Source organism: Macrobrachium rosenbergii, chromosome 3, assembly GCF_040412425.1.
Source record: "Macrobrachium rosenbergii isolate ZJJX-2024 chromosome 3, ASM4041242v1, whole genome shotgun sequence".
NCBI classification, from domain to species: domain Eukaryota; kingdom Metazoa; phylum Arthropoda; class Malacostraca; order Decapoda; family Palaemonidae; genus Macrobrachium; species Macrobrachium rosenbergii.
The window spans coordinates 69,227,471-69,242,196 of record NC_089743.1 but is presented as its reverse complement, the minus strand read 5'-3'; the positions used below and the strand labels follow the sequence as shown (position 1 = coordinate 69,242,196).

The 14,726-nt window shown below is 40.6% G+C and overlaps 1 protein-coding gene across 1 annotated transcript in view; it reads right to left on the bottom strand.

The window, feature by feature from the left end:
- The window catches only part of TH1 (negative elongation factor complex member TH1), a 60,401-nt gene extending 50,278 nt beyond the window's left edge, over positions 1 to 10,123 (bottom strand). Inside the window, exon 1 of the mRNA XM_067081213.1 lies at positions 10,030 to 10,123. The gene's annotated coding sequence lies outside the window, so the exon portion shown is untranslated. The remainder of the gene's footprint in view (positions 1 to 10,029) is intronic.
- Positions 10,124 to 14,726: the final 4,603 nt, after the last annotated feature.

Below are 14,726 nucleotides of genomic sequence, written 5' to 3'. Positions count from 1 at the left end.
TGCCACAAACTTTTGACAAATATACAGAAAATGTTTCTTTCTGATGCTGGAAAAAACTTGGGCATCCACAGAATGTCAACACAGTAAAATTATTCCATCAGATTATGCAGGACAGAGTATTGTATGATAGAGTGAAGTCCAAACTGTTCTTAATTATCAGGGCATTGTTCTAAGATGTGGTGAAAGTATGGTATGAGGTTTTATACTTAGGGAAAATAAAAATTATAATTTTGTATGATTGTTAATCTATGTATTTTGGGTGTAAAGTTTGTCTCATGGAAAAAGAGTGGCATCTTCCAAAACAAAAAGAATCTGAGGTTAAAAACCTACCACATACTATCAAACAGTCTGTATCCTGGGCAAGAGGTTGAAGGGATGGTCTGCACCTCCTGGAAATACTAGCCTCCTGGTCAAGTGCACTGAGCAGAGGAAGGCTGATTCTTGTAAACTGAGCAGCCTCAGAATCCAATGCGAGAAGCTGACAGGCCCCATGCCTTAGTGGTTTACTATGCAGACTCATCCTATACGAAAACTTGATGGAAACCTGTCTTTTCTCACAAAAAAAAAAAAAAAGAAAAGAAACCCAGGTAGGCTGGTATTGGTAATGAAATCCTGTTATGAATAAAGCTCTACACCTGCCCTTCCTTTTGTTAAAGAGAGGATGGCGAGTCCAAATCATCAGACCTGAGTTCTAAGATCAGCATTTGGTCATGTAACTAGCCTCCATCCAGCCAACCAGCATGACCACAATTAAGAGGAATACAAAAGAGGAAGAAACCTGGTAACCCATGTGTTACTTCTCAAACCTAAGCCTGATGATGAACCTTAGGAAGGATGTGCACTCATCCTGTCAGAGCTGAGAAAGCTAAAACAATTGTAGTCAACAGACAAGAGAATAAGCCTATAGGTTCCTCTTTGTATAAATTGTTAAGTCAGTAAGACTGGATTTTTCCTCAAACCTAATCAGAGCTCCACCTGAACAGGCAGTGTAGCCTCGAACCCTGTGTACAAAATGCGTGAAAATCACTCCAGAACACATGGTCAGAAAGGAATGTTGAAATATCCACCTTCTAGTTAACAAGCGCTCCCAAAATTGGTAAGCACAGCATTCAGATGGCACATCATCTGGTTGCTATCCAGCACATAGTGGCTTGGTTATTATTATGGGGATCTTGTATAGGATTCATAAATACTGTACTCAGATCAGGTGTCTCCCCTTCTTCCTGATTGTGTCTGGAAGAAAATTAACCTGAAGGCTATGAGGAACCACATATGTTGGTATTGGTTCCTCCACAAGAATGCTCCAAGGGAGAGACACCTGCTCAGGAGAATCTCAGTTAAACAAACTGACTTAGAATATACCCAGTCTTCTAAGAGTAAAGGGAAAGTGAAGAACTGGGTCTCTCTTCCTAGAGGAGACCTGTTGTCCATGAAATAAGCTAATGAAAGACATATTCCCTGAGTTCCAAGGTAGGAAAAAAGTGGTTAAAGCTACCACTGACAAGGAACAGTATGCAAGCATTTCTCATGGGAAACAAAAAACAAGTACTGGTCAAATGGATGAAACACAAGTGAGTGGAGATGGATCTCTGCCTTCACTTCGCAAGTATCACAAGATAAAGTGAGAGCAAGATCTGGATCCCCAAAAGTTAGGCAGGTTGTTCGTCTCCTCACACCATGTTGAGGGCAAGCTGTCCTAAATCAATCAGATCAAAATGAGGGGGGAAAAAAAGATTCAAGTTTTATACACTGAGGTTTTTCTCTTTTCCTCCTTAAAAAGAAGCGCAGAAAACTTCAAGAGAAAAGGAAGTCCTGGAAGAAAGAATATTTGTGGAAGACTCTCCTACTCCATCCCCAGCAAACTTATCGATTATATCACATAATTTGTGCATGTGTTTCATAGGGGTTTCATATGAAGAACATAAATCATGAGTGTTTTGAATAGCCTAGTACATTTTTTACTTATCACAATAAAACTAGTTTTATACAAAACTAAAAAATTTTTGAGGTTTCCACAAATACTGAATGTGGACAATAGGCCTAGCCTACAAAAGTAAAACTGAAGACAACTACCATGGTCTGGTTCCTCCCAGTTGATGACCAGAATGTTTACCACCTTTTGTTTAAGTCTGTCCTTTTTTATATTTATAATAGTTACTGTCTTTTAAGTTTATACGTTTATCTCCAAGGGACCGGTACTAAACACAAAGGCAATTTTGCAAGAAACTGGTAGTTACTGAACCAGAGGGGCACAGTAGTAGTCTTCAAGGAGTGGATGCAGAGTAGGGAGATGGCAGATGTGAGAAATCCAACCGTGAAAAAGGGCCAAAATGACATTTTTGTAATAAAACAAAGTTTTATATATACTTACCAAGTAATTACATAGCTAACAATTTCTAATAGCCAGCAGCTAAAATTTGAAAATTCGTGGTAGTGATTCTTTCATTTATTTTGGTGTCAGTAGCTAGCCCCGCCCACTTTCAGGGAAGAAGAGGAACAACACAGCAAGAAGGTTCAATTTATTTATGTCACATGTCCATGAGAGGGGAGGAGGGAGGCCTCCCACTCTGTAATTACTTGGTAAGTCACTTTTATAAGTAACTTACCAAGTAATTACATAGTTGATTCCCAAACTGAAAGAAGGTGGGATTCCTGGACTTATTCTACCTCAAGTATTAAAAGTAATAATTTGAGAATGGAAAGTATTTAACATTAATAAAATGTTTGTTGTTCCTTACCTGGTAAGAGAGCTGCTGCAGGAACATACTGCCTCTGGTGGTGCTCATCTTACCCTATAGAGGTGTGGCAGTATAACCACACCATAAGGTGGGGACCTTGCAGTGAAGGACTTATCCGAATGCTAGCAAAGTATAGAAAGTTTGCCCCTGCCCTGGGCGCAAAACTGACACACAACACCAGATAAAAATGCCAGTACTTACACCAAAAGATTAAAACCACCATCATCCAACCATTAAAAGACCTGGAGGGTGTCCCAGTACAGTACTGAGTAACCCCAGGCTCCCCTAAACTCAAAACCAAGTACCAAGGCGAAGAGTAAGGATGGAAGGCAGGCTTCCTATACTTCCTTCCCAACATTGTGCCAGCCACCAATAAAGGACCCAAGGTACTGCAATCATTAAAAACTGTTTCAACATCACGTAGATATTGTGCCAAAAAACTGACTTGCATCTCCAATAAGTGGATTGGAGAATGGAGGCAAGCGAAAGATTATGTCTGAACAACAAGGATGAAGCCACAGCTCTTATCTCATGCTCTCTTACCCTTAGAAAGGGAAGAGGCTCTTCTCCCACTTGTGAATGTGACTCATGAATGAGATCTCTTAGAAAGAAAGAGAGGGCATTCTTCGAGAGAGGACATGAAGGGCTCTTCACTGAACATCAAAGGTGACTTATCTCATTTTGTCACTGAACATCTTACCCTTATGAATAGTGAGGAAATTCAAAACCACAAAAACTCCAACACTTGTCCTCGAAGATGGAGTAAAGTGACTCCACACAAACAAAACAAGGAATGAAGATCTCTTAAGAACAGTAAAACAAGGAAAACATTCTTGCACACAAAAAAACTGTCCAAAACCAAACGACAGACCAGCACTAGCTCTGACTCAAGACTCAAGACTCAAAACCTGAAAATCACATATTCCACAGACAGACAGCGCCGTAAACAAACTGGATCCCTCTTCCAACAACTCTTATTTTGTCAGTCTTAAAACGTTGGAAATGCTAAATACAAACAAATTTATTCATCCCTCTATAATAGCACTTGAGAGCCCTTACCAGACAAAGGAATCTTTCATCATCTAACAAACCTACCACGTGAGATAGGTTCTTAAAGCTAAAGGAACAAGGGCCAAGGTTTGGCTGGATTTTCGTTCTTAGTGAGAAAGCCAAGAGTAAAGGAACAAATTGCAACTCCATTAGAGAAAGTGATTCTCCTATTCAGAGCTTAGATCTCACTTACTCTCTTGGCTGTAGCCAAGGCTACTAGGAACAAAGTCTTCTTAGTTAGGTTCCTCAGAGAAGCAGAATCAATAGGCTCCAAGGGTGGACCTGAAAGCCATTTAAGGACCATGTCCAGGTTCCATGAAACTTGCTGTAAATCTTTGCACTTCATCGTATCGAATGATTTAATCAGTTCAGATAAATCCCAATCTGAAGAAATATCTAGGCCTCTACACCTGAATACAGAGCCTAGCATTGCCCTATAACCTTTAGAAGTTCTCAGGAAAAACAGAAAATCAGCAATCTCTGTTAAAGTTGTCTTAGAAGAGGAGACATGATTTGCTCTGCACCAAGCGTGGAAAACAGTCCACTTGCTTTGGTAGACATTGGCTGAAGACTCTCTCCAGCATCTAGAGATAGTTGTGCAGCTGCTCTTGAAAATCCCTTAGCTCTGAGGAATTTCTTGATAGTTTGAATCCTGTCAGAGCTAGCGTGGATAACCCCTGATGGAATTGCCTGAGCTGTATTTATCTGAGAAGCTTGCATTTTTGAAGTAGTCTTGGGAAACTGGACAGGAGACTTATCAGGTCCAATAACCATTCCCTTAGAGGCTAAAAGGGAGCTATGAGGATCATCATAGCATTCTCATAAGACCTGAATTTGTTTATCATTTCCCTTACCATCCCAAAGGGAGGGAATGCATAAAGGCTCTTGTCCGACAGCATGGCATCCGTTGCCATGCTGTGGGATTTGGAATTGGAGAACAAGAAAGTGGAAGGTGGTGATTTTTGGAGGTCGCAAACAGGTCTATTGTCGGCCTTCCCCACAGCTTCCACAACTCTAAGATTACCAGTGGGTCCAACGTCCATTCCGTGGGAATCACCTGGTTGCTGTGACTCAGCTGGTCTGTAGTATTTTCATCTTGCCTTGCACAAATCTCGTAACCATTCTTGTCTGATTTTGATGAGCCCAGAGAAGAAGTTCCTGTGCCGCCTCGCAGAGGGAGAAGGAGTGAGTTCCCCCTTGCTTGCTTATGTAGGCCAGGGCAGTCGTATTGTCTGAGTGCACTGCAATGGTCTTGGTCTCGAACTTCAAAGCAAAGGCTTGCAATTCTAGACTGATCGCAGTCAGTTCATTCATGTTTATATGCCAAGTCCCCTATTCCAATGTCCACCTTCCAGACTTCCTTGTCCTCTAGGATCGCGCCCAAAACTAAGTCAGATACGTCTGCAAAGAAGCTCAGGTTGGGGTTCAGAGGAAAGAGAGACTTCCCTTCTAGTAGCCTGTTTTGGATCTCCACCAAAGAAGATGTTTCTTGATGTCTTGGGTGACTGGGAACACAAATGAGTCCGGATATTTCTTTCGGTCCCAATTGTCTCTGAGGTAAAACTGGAGTACCCTCATGTGCAGTCTCCTGCAAGGAGACAAACTTCTTGATGGAAGCCAGTGTTCCCAGGAGGCTCATCCACTTGCTGGCCAAACACATTCGAAGGGCAAGAAACTCGTCTATCGCCTTTAGACAGGATTCTATCCTCTTGGGTGCAGGAAAAGCCAGAAAAAGACGAGAATTCAGACTCATTCCCAAATACACTATCTGCTGAGATGGAATTAGCTGAGACTTTTGAAGGTTGATCAAAAGTCCCAACTCCTTCGCTAGGTCAAGAGTTTTTTGAATGTCTCCCGTGCAATCTTCCTTTGTGGGAGAACAAATGAGCCAGTCATCCAGACAGAGCGCAATGTTGACGTCCATTAGATGAAGCCATCCCGCTTTCAGAGCGAGAGTGCGGGTGAAAACCTGAGAGGGCCGTCGAAAGTCCAAAGCATAGTGCTCAGAACTGAAAAATCTGGTTCCGAAAGACGAAGCGAAGGTACTTCTTTGAGTCTGGATATATGGGGACCTGGCAGTACACATCTTGCATGTCTATGGAGACCATCCAGTCCCCTTGACAAATGGATGCAAGAACTGAGCGGTTTGTCTCCATTCTGAATTTGGTCTCCCATACGAAGACATACAGTGCGCTGACATCCAGCACTGATCTCCATCCTTCTGAAGACTTCAGAACCATGAAAAGGCAATTGTAAAACCCCTCTGATTTTACATCTGTGACTTCCTGTATCGCTCTTTTCTGCAGAAGAGCAGAAACCTCCTCTGAGAGGGCTGAAAACCTTCTCGAGCCTTTCGAATATGCGGTTAATGCGATGGGTTTCTTGACTAAGGATGGATAATCTACGAAGGGAGTAGAGTATCTGTTCTTAAGTACCTCTCTGCTCTGCTCCTCTCTTGCTCCATTCTTCCCAAAAAAGGAGGAGCCTGGTGTCCACTGCTGCACGAGGAAAGCTTTCCTCACTTTTTGGAAAAGGTTTGGATGAAGACTTTTTGATGGCCTTGGAGGTGAAATGGACGTTAGCACGAGGCCTAAACTGAAATCTTTGCCTGGCGCCTCGAAAGGGCTGGTGCTGCGCAGAAGACGACTTGGTACTGAAGGAAAAATTCTCTCGAGCGCGTTTAGAAGACTGGGTCAGGAGATCTTGTGTTGACTTCTTTTGCAAGTCAGAAGTGATACCATTAACTACAGCCTGAGGGAAAAGGAAGTCATGCACTAGAGGAGAGTACAGAAGAGCCGATTTCTTTGCAGATGTTACCCCTTTGGATGTACAAGAGCACCAAAGCTCTCTCTTCTTTAAAATACCCATAGTGTACGTTGAGATTAATTCCTGAGAGGTGTCTCTAATTCCTGTATATACAGGAAAGAACGCCCAGAAGATCCAAAGATAAATCTGTAGGAACAGAAGGAAAGTCCTGGATTTTCTTGGCCAGGGTACCCATTGCCCAATCCAGGTGATCAAGTTCAGCAAAAGAGAACATCACCTTCACCACTGAAAAGGCAAACCTACGGGAGGCTTCAGTGAGTCCAGAGAAGTTCCCCTGGGTGGAGGCAGACACACCAAGAGAGGGAGCTTCCCCGGTAGCATAATATGAATATCTCCTTCACAATAAGCGCGAAGGAGGATAACACAACACAGCCTTCCCTTGTTCTCTCGTCTGCTAACCAACTCTACTTCATTCATGGCCTTCTTAGCTTAAGTAGGAAGCACCAATTTGGGAGCTTGGAGGATTCAGACTGAAGATTATTCAGCTGGAATGTCAAAGCCGGAGAGCCGCTGGAGAGAAGAAGTTGGGAAAGAGCGAAGCAGAAAGCGCAAAAGGGCTGAATAAGCTGTGGTTGGAGTATCCTCTTCCTGATCTTAAGCTTCCTCCACGGCTGACAAAACTGGAGATAGAGGCACATCAACCGCACTCAGTGAAGGAGCTGAGATCTCAAAAGGCTCAAAATGTGATCTAGGAGCTGCTGAAAGGGAGCCAGAGACAGGTCTAACACCACTGGCGCCACAGAAGAAAAAGCTGTTGTTATACGATGTGAAGAGTCGGTGGGATGGACAGCCAGCTCTTACACTTCCCTATGAGCACTATGTTCATGGTTCGTCATTTGATGAACTGGATCACCCATTTGGGTCGGACGTATAAGAGCTGGGAATGGGAACAGGTTGTAAAGCTGAAGGACTGGGATTAAGAGACATAACAGAAATTACAGGAACACCAGACGAAGATTTAGACGAATGCTGACTAGCTAAAGATTTGTCACTCCTAGCATTAGCTTTCCTAATTCTGTCCTTTTCCAAATTGGAAATGTGAGAAGTTAAAATCTTCCACTGTATAGGGTCCAAGTCAACACATTCAGCACAGGGTAGATCTAGAGAGCACACTTGGCACCGGCAGCTAGCACACACAGAATGTAAATCGTATTTGGCAGAAGTCAATCTTGTATTGCAACAAAGGCTGCAATAACGAGCGCTCGGCGTACTTGCATCAGACACTGTCAAAGTAAGTGACAACTAAGTCCAAACATGAGTCAAAATTTAGTAAAATTCCAAATTAAGTCAACCTGACTAAATAAATGCCAAAAGACAATCAAAAGAATCCAAAATAATTCACCAGCCTTCTAGGAAAATAACCAGTAAAGCCTACGAAAATCCAAATTACTATAGCTGCTGCTCACAACCATTGTCGAAAGTCAGCAGAAATAAATTGAACCTTCTTGCTATGTTGTTCCTCTTCTTCCCCAAAAGTGGGTGGGGCAAGCTACTTACACAAAAATAAACAAAAGAATCACTACCACGAATTTAAAAATTTTAGCTGCTGGTTATTAGAAATTGTTAGCTATGTAATTATTTGGTAAGTTAATTATATAAAACCTAATTTTCCTAAAATGCCATGTCCTGACCTATCCAGGCCATTTCTTCCTAATCTGACTCAAGGCACCATGCCCTAAAATGGCTGGGGCCCGGCCACCCCTCCAAGTAACACTAAATATTTATGTTTACACACCTAACCTTTCCTAGAAGTCCATATCCTTACCTAACCCATCCTTAACTTCTTAACCTGACTTAGGGCACTATGCCCTGGCCTGGTTGGGGGTTTCACCCACCTGGACTCCTCCCCAAAAGTAACACTGAATATTTTTGTTTAGGGTAGTTTAGAGCATATAGGGCAACATTTATTCTATCATAGTTTTTGTTCACAGGCAAAATTACAGAACTATAGGGTTGCTCCACATCAGGTATTACCTTGGAAACTGACTCTTCCCATAGTATTTTGGTTGCTTATTAACAATTTACCATTATCTTTTGTTTGTCGACTGTAATTAACCTGTAATTACCATCCTAGAATGCTATCCCGCATGCACAGTGTTATAGGGAAGCTTTTGGCAAAAAGTGGGTTTCCTTCACTGGGGGGGGCAGGGGCGGAGCCCCGACTAAGTAACACGGCCTGCTAGGTTAGGTTAGGCTAGGGTATATTAGGTTTGTATAGTTCCTTTTATATAAAAGGTTTCCTTAGCAAATCCCTTCTGAACATATGGCCCCCTAATGACTTGCACATGCAAGGAACCATTCCATAACAACAACAACACGGCAGTCTGGTCTTTTTCTCAATGTTTTCCCCAACCACAAAACCTTGCATTCTCAAAGGGTCCCCAACCATGATGGATGGATAGGTAAAACTTTACTTTAGTTGCGCGGCCTGATTTCCACTAGTCACCGATGGGGACAGGTTGCGGCCTTTTCAGGGGGGTCCCCCCTGGCCAGGTATGGGCATGTTGCCCTAAGTTAGGTTAGGTAGGTAAGATCTGGTTAGGTCAGGACGTGGCATTATAGGAAAGGTTATGTCTATTTATGTATGAAGAACGTGTAACAGTTGACAACTGGCAGGAATCTGGCCACACAACTAAAGTAAAGTTTTACCAAATTCGATTTCCAAGGTAACAGTCCGTGTGGAGTTACCCTGTAATTTTACCGAAATTACCATACCCTACCCCCGTCTTCCTACTCCACATACTAGCCTACCTGTCTTCAGTCTTTCCGCCTACTGTATGAAGATTACAATACTCCGTTTTGGTAGGCCTATCACTGTTTTCATTGGTTGATAACTTGATGGTGAAATATGGTGGGAACACTGACTGGCCTAAGGGAATAGCCTAATGGTACGTACACAAGCTTAGCTCAGCGTTTGTTTTATTTATAGAGCCTGAACCATGAAAAACTATATAAGCAATCAAAATGCCCTCTAGCCTAATGCTACGACAATTTTGGCTGGTCAGTACTCAAGAAGGATCTGTATAACATATATAGTATGTTGCAGAATCGGACCCCTAAGCCTATGTTTGGTCCACGATTCCAGTCGGTGCTCCATCCTACCCCTCTACTTGGATTATCTTGAAGGAGGTACCCTAATGTGAAAAGAGGATTCTGGGTGTCACTGGCGTTTGATCTGGTCAATCCCGCCAACAATTCCCCCCGTCGAATCTGGCTGATTAATCGATTTTTGGTGTTAATTTCTACTAAATTCTAACGCAACAGTAACTAGGCTTGGCTTCGTCAGTCTAGTCTCCAAATGTCTAGTAAATGTTTGAGGTTTGGTTATCAACTACAGTACATTAATAAACTAAATCTCTACTCTAATAGTGTCAAGATTAACACTGTGAAAAGTTAAAATGCTAATTTTTCTTACCTAACTTCCAAATAATTCAAATCACGCCTTCTGCTAGCAGACCAACAAAACAAACTTGGATGTAAACAAAAGTAAATCTCTACCCTATAACAGTCGAACTATTAATGCTTCTCATTTATGAGGGCGTGATTATTATTATTATTATTATTATTATTATTATTATTATTATTATTATTATTATTATTATTATTATTATTATTATTATTATTATTATTATTATTCAATATCAAAGTTTAATCTACTCTACACTGAGCTTTCATAATTCGCATGAGTGAATAAAGTGTATGAAAAGTGTCAAGTTACTTGAGAGCAGGTGTGCTAAGAGGACATATTGGGATTCAACAGACGAATAACTTCGGCCTGAAAGATCTTAAGTTATGGATTTCAAACTTTTAAATATTTGTAATTCACTGGTAAAATTAAGATATTTTCACTGGAGTAATCGGGAATTCAGTGAAATAAAAGTCCTAAAAGTTGTGATACCTTATTAGGGAACGTAGAACAGTAATATCATAAACAGTTTTGCCAGAGGTTGAGCACGATCATAAACTTGAGAGTTCTTTAAGTGTTTATGTTAAAATTAAGTCATTTTTCATATACTCTGTTTAACCTATAAAAATACCAAAATGCAGTGAAGAGTGTCTGGCATAATCGAAATGAGAAGCAAATTTTGTGCTATTATATAATAATAGAGTCTGAAGGAATATATTCAAGGTGAAATTGCTGAAAAAAAAGACAAGACTTGCATTGTTGAATATTAGTGACCCAAAGACAGGCAGAGCGAACAAGCAACTGTATAGCGTCGTTGGTAAAAGAAACAACTGAGTTGAAGCAAGTGAGGACATGGCAAAAACATTAAAGAAGACGAAAGAAATGTCCTTCCAAAAAGCAACGAGAATGAGGAATTTTGAGATACATCTAATATAATATGAGAGAGAGAGAGGAAATATGGGGTTCACATGGTTTTGTAACGGTCGTAAAAACAAGTGAAGAAATATATATATATATATATATATATATATATATATATATATATATATATATATATATATATATATATATATAGATATGATAAAAATTTGAGGATATGAAAGGAATTTGTTGGATAGGGCGAGAGGTTTAGTGCATAAATAGGATCCGATGAAAGAGGGGGTAGTAAAAGAAACACTGTAAAAAGTAAGTGGATGGGCAGAGATATGAAAGTGGATTTAAAAGGGTTTAGAATAAAAGAACAATACAGCAGATAGAAGAAGAAGAAGAAGAAGAAGAAGAAGAAGAAGAAGAAGAAGAAGAAGAAGAAGAGAAGGAACAATTTAATCACGGACCTTTGCTAGTCTTATACAGAGGAAGGTCAGAAAATAATGAAGGATTACGAGGAACAAGACTAGAGAGGAGTAACCCAGTGCCAAATAATCACGAGGGTACAGTATGAGACTAAGCTTAACCAGTAAGAATAAAAAGAATGGGAAATACCGAAAAAAACGAGAGAAACTTATTAGAAAACTGACAGGAGTGGGTAAGCAAGAACCTGACAACATACAAAAGGGAAGAGGTTGTCAAACTATGAGGAGAATTAAAACCAAAGAGGAAAAGTTAAAAATGCGCCGAAGTTTCTTCGGCGCAATCGAGTTTTCTGTATAGCGTATAATTCTGTATCAGCTGCGGCCTATGAAACTTTCAACCAAGGCCCGGTGGTGGCCTGTCCTATATCGTTGCCAGACGCACGATCATGGCTAACTTTAACCTTAAATAAAATAAAAACTACCGAGACTATAGGGCTGCAATTTGGTATGTTTGATGATTGGAGGATGGATGATTAACATACCAGTTTGCAGCCCTCTAGCCTCAGTAGTTTTTAAGATCTGAGGGCGGACAGAAAAAGCCCGGACTGACAGACAAATAAATAAAAGTTTTCTTCTCACAACGTAAGCCAAGGAGGAAACAGAAGACAGAAAACACGGGAACACAATTTGATGATTGGGTGATGATTAACATACCAGTTTGCAAAAAAGATCTGAGGGCGGACAGAAAAAGCCCGGACTGACAGACAAATAGTTTTCTTCTACAGAAAACTAAAAAGCAGAGGGGGTGGGTGATATGCAAAAGCGGAAAGCTTCTCACAACGTATGCCAGCCAGCAGGAGGAAACAGAAGACACGAAAACACGGGAACACACACACACACAAACTCAGATCAGGACTAGTAGATGAAGGTAAATGAAAGGAACAGTAAACAGCAGAGAGGAACAAAGGTTTAAAATAACTGTATCATTAAAGGAAACAGAATGCTAAACCAAAGAGAAACTGAACAGCCAGAGCAAAAACAAGTAGGCAAAGCAATGCAGTTATCATAAAACTTGTTAAAGTACAAAGCCCACATATGCAAAATATACAGAACTGGGAAACCCGCTCGGTTACCCAGTTAATAAAACAATGGAAAGCAAAAGGGGTAAAACGAAAATTTATATAAGAGATGAGAAAAGCAAGAGGGAACAAAAGCAGAAGAGGAGAAATCAGAAACTAAGGTCATACATTAGTAGCCATAGATGGCAATTTACAAAAAAGTTAGGATAATCTTAATTCACAGTACATGAAGAGTGGCGGGATAAAACAAGTAAAAAATGTGCCAAAGTTTCTTCGGCGCGATCGAGTTTTCTGTATAGGGCATAAGGCTATATGAAACTCTCAGCCGCGGCCCATGAAACTTTCAGCCACGGCCCGGTGATGGCCTGTGTTGTTGGCATCTGTAGCAGTGTCAGAAGCATGATCATTGGCTAACTTTAACCTTAAATAAAATAAAATCTACTGAGCCTGTTTGATGACTGGAGGATGGATGATCAACTTACCAATTTGCAGCCCTCTAGCCTCTGTAGATTTTAAGATCTGACGGCGGACAGTAAAAGTGCAGACGGACAGACAAATAGACATCTCAGTAGTTTTCTTTTACAAAAAAAAAAAAAAACTAACTAGGTAGTTGGAACAAGAAAATTACGAAGGATTAGCAAACGAAATAGACAACGGGCGAGAAGAAGCATTGGTGGTCGTGAGGGATTTCAATGGGCATCTGGGATTTTTACAATGTCAAGAGAAAAATGAAAACAAAATACAAACAGAGGAATTCATACACAGACAGGGGCTAACTTTGCTGAACGATGACAGTAAATGTAATGGAGTATTCACAAAACAAAGAGACGATCCATTTAGAGTGATTGATTTAATGATGGTCAACAATAATATGTACAGACTTTATGGCAAAATGGAAATTGGCGAAAACAATTTGATCAAAGTAGACATAAATACAAGTGATGTAGAGAAAGGGATGCATTCCAAAAGGGAAAATAGGAAGAAAGAGAATACGTGCATGCGGAATCAAATAGCCTTGCGGATTTCGCAGTGGCCATAGAAGAGAATAGGCTACAGATAAGGAAGTGGAAGCCAAGAAGAGATTTGACGATAAGATGGTAAGCATATCAGGATCAGTATTAAAGAAGCAGAGTCAAGGGAGAGAATAACGCAATAATAGAGCTGTCTTCGGTAAATCAAAGGGTCGGGAAGGAAATAGAGGGAAGAAGAATACTGGACAGAAAGTATGGAAATACTGAGGAAGGAGAGGAAACAGTAATAGTATATATACACTACTTGGAACAGGAAATAGACGAAGAACAAGTTCCCGTAAAGACTATGGGGAAATTAGTAGGGTCTGATGGCATAAGCCAGAACTACTGAGGCGTTAAGCAGCAAAAGAAAGAGTTTATGGACCTTAGCAAAGTGCCTGCAAGGAGAGAAAGAAATAAAGGCCAAACCAATTATTTTTCCGGAGGAACTAGCGCGCAAATGTTAAAGCACACAAGCTGAGTGCTAAAGAACTATGGCCTAAAGCGTTAACGAAAACAAATACCTCATATAAAAAATGCATGTCCTTAATAAAGGATGAAATAGGTGAGAATTTAGAGAGAAATAATGAATACAAACGTAATAACGTTTTAAAATTTAATCGTGAATGGTGCAAGCTTCCTCTGAAAATGTAACTCTGATACACTAGTGCAGATATCGATCGAGTCATAATAATGTGCGTGTGCAGAAATGCAACGCAATTTAAGAGAAATTTTCTTCAACGGAAAAAACTGAGAGAATATCATGAACTTTATGTTCTCAGACCGATTACTCAACAAATGAATAGACGGTGTATGCAACATTTTAATTTTTGATGCGTCATTACAGGTTTTAGCATTTGCAGTTGGAATGGTCGATGTAAATAAGAGAGAGTTAGTCATTTATCGTCTTGATAATAATAAGGTTAACAATACCAAGTTCAAGAGGGGCCGAATCTGACAAATTGTAGCTCGATAAACGTTGTGGTACTCTTTTAATGCAACAGATAGCTTCTTTGACTGCCGTGAAAAGCTGCCTGTGATTAGGTCGGTAAAGTAGAGAACTTACGCAAAGGATAACAGCACTCGTCTGCCCTTCATTTCATCTTTTTGATGAAAGTACATTTCCGGATATTGATTTAAAGATTTAGTGTTTTTTTCGGCCGCTCCACTTCTCCGGAGTCCACACGAAGCATTTCAGTCCTCGCTCTCCCAAATGAAAGAGCTCGAGATTGGGAACACGACAACCTGTTCCTTTTCACTGACCCAGTCTCGCAAATCCCATAAGCCGTTCTGTATTCGCTGACTCACTGATATTTCTCTGTTTA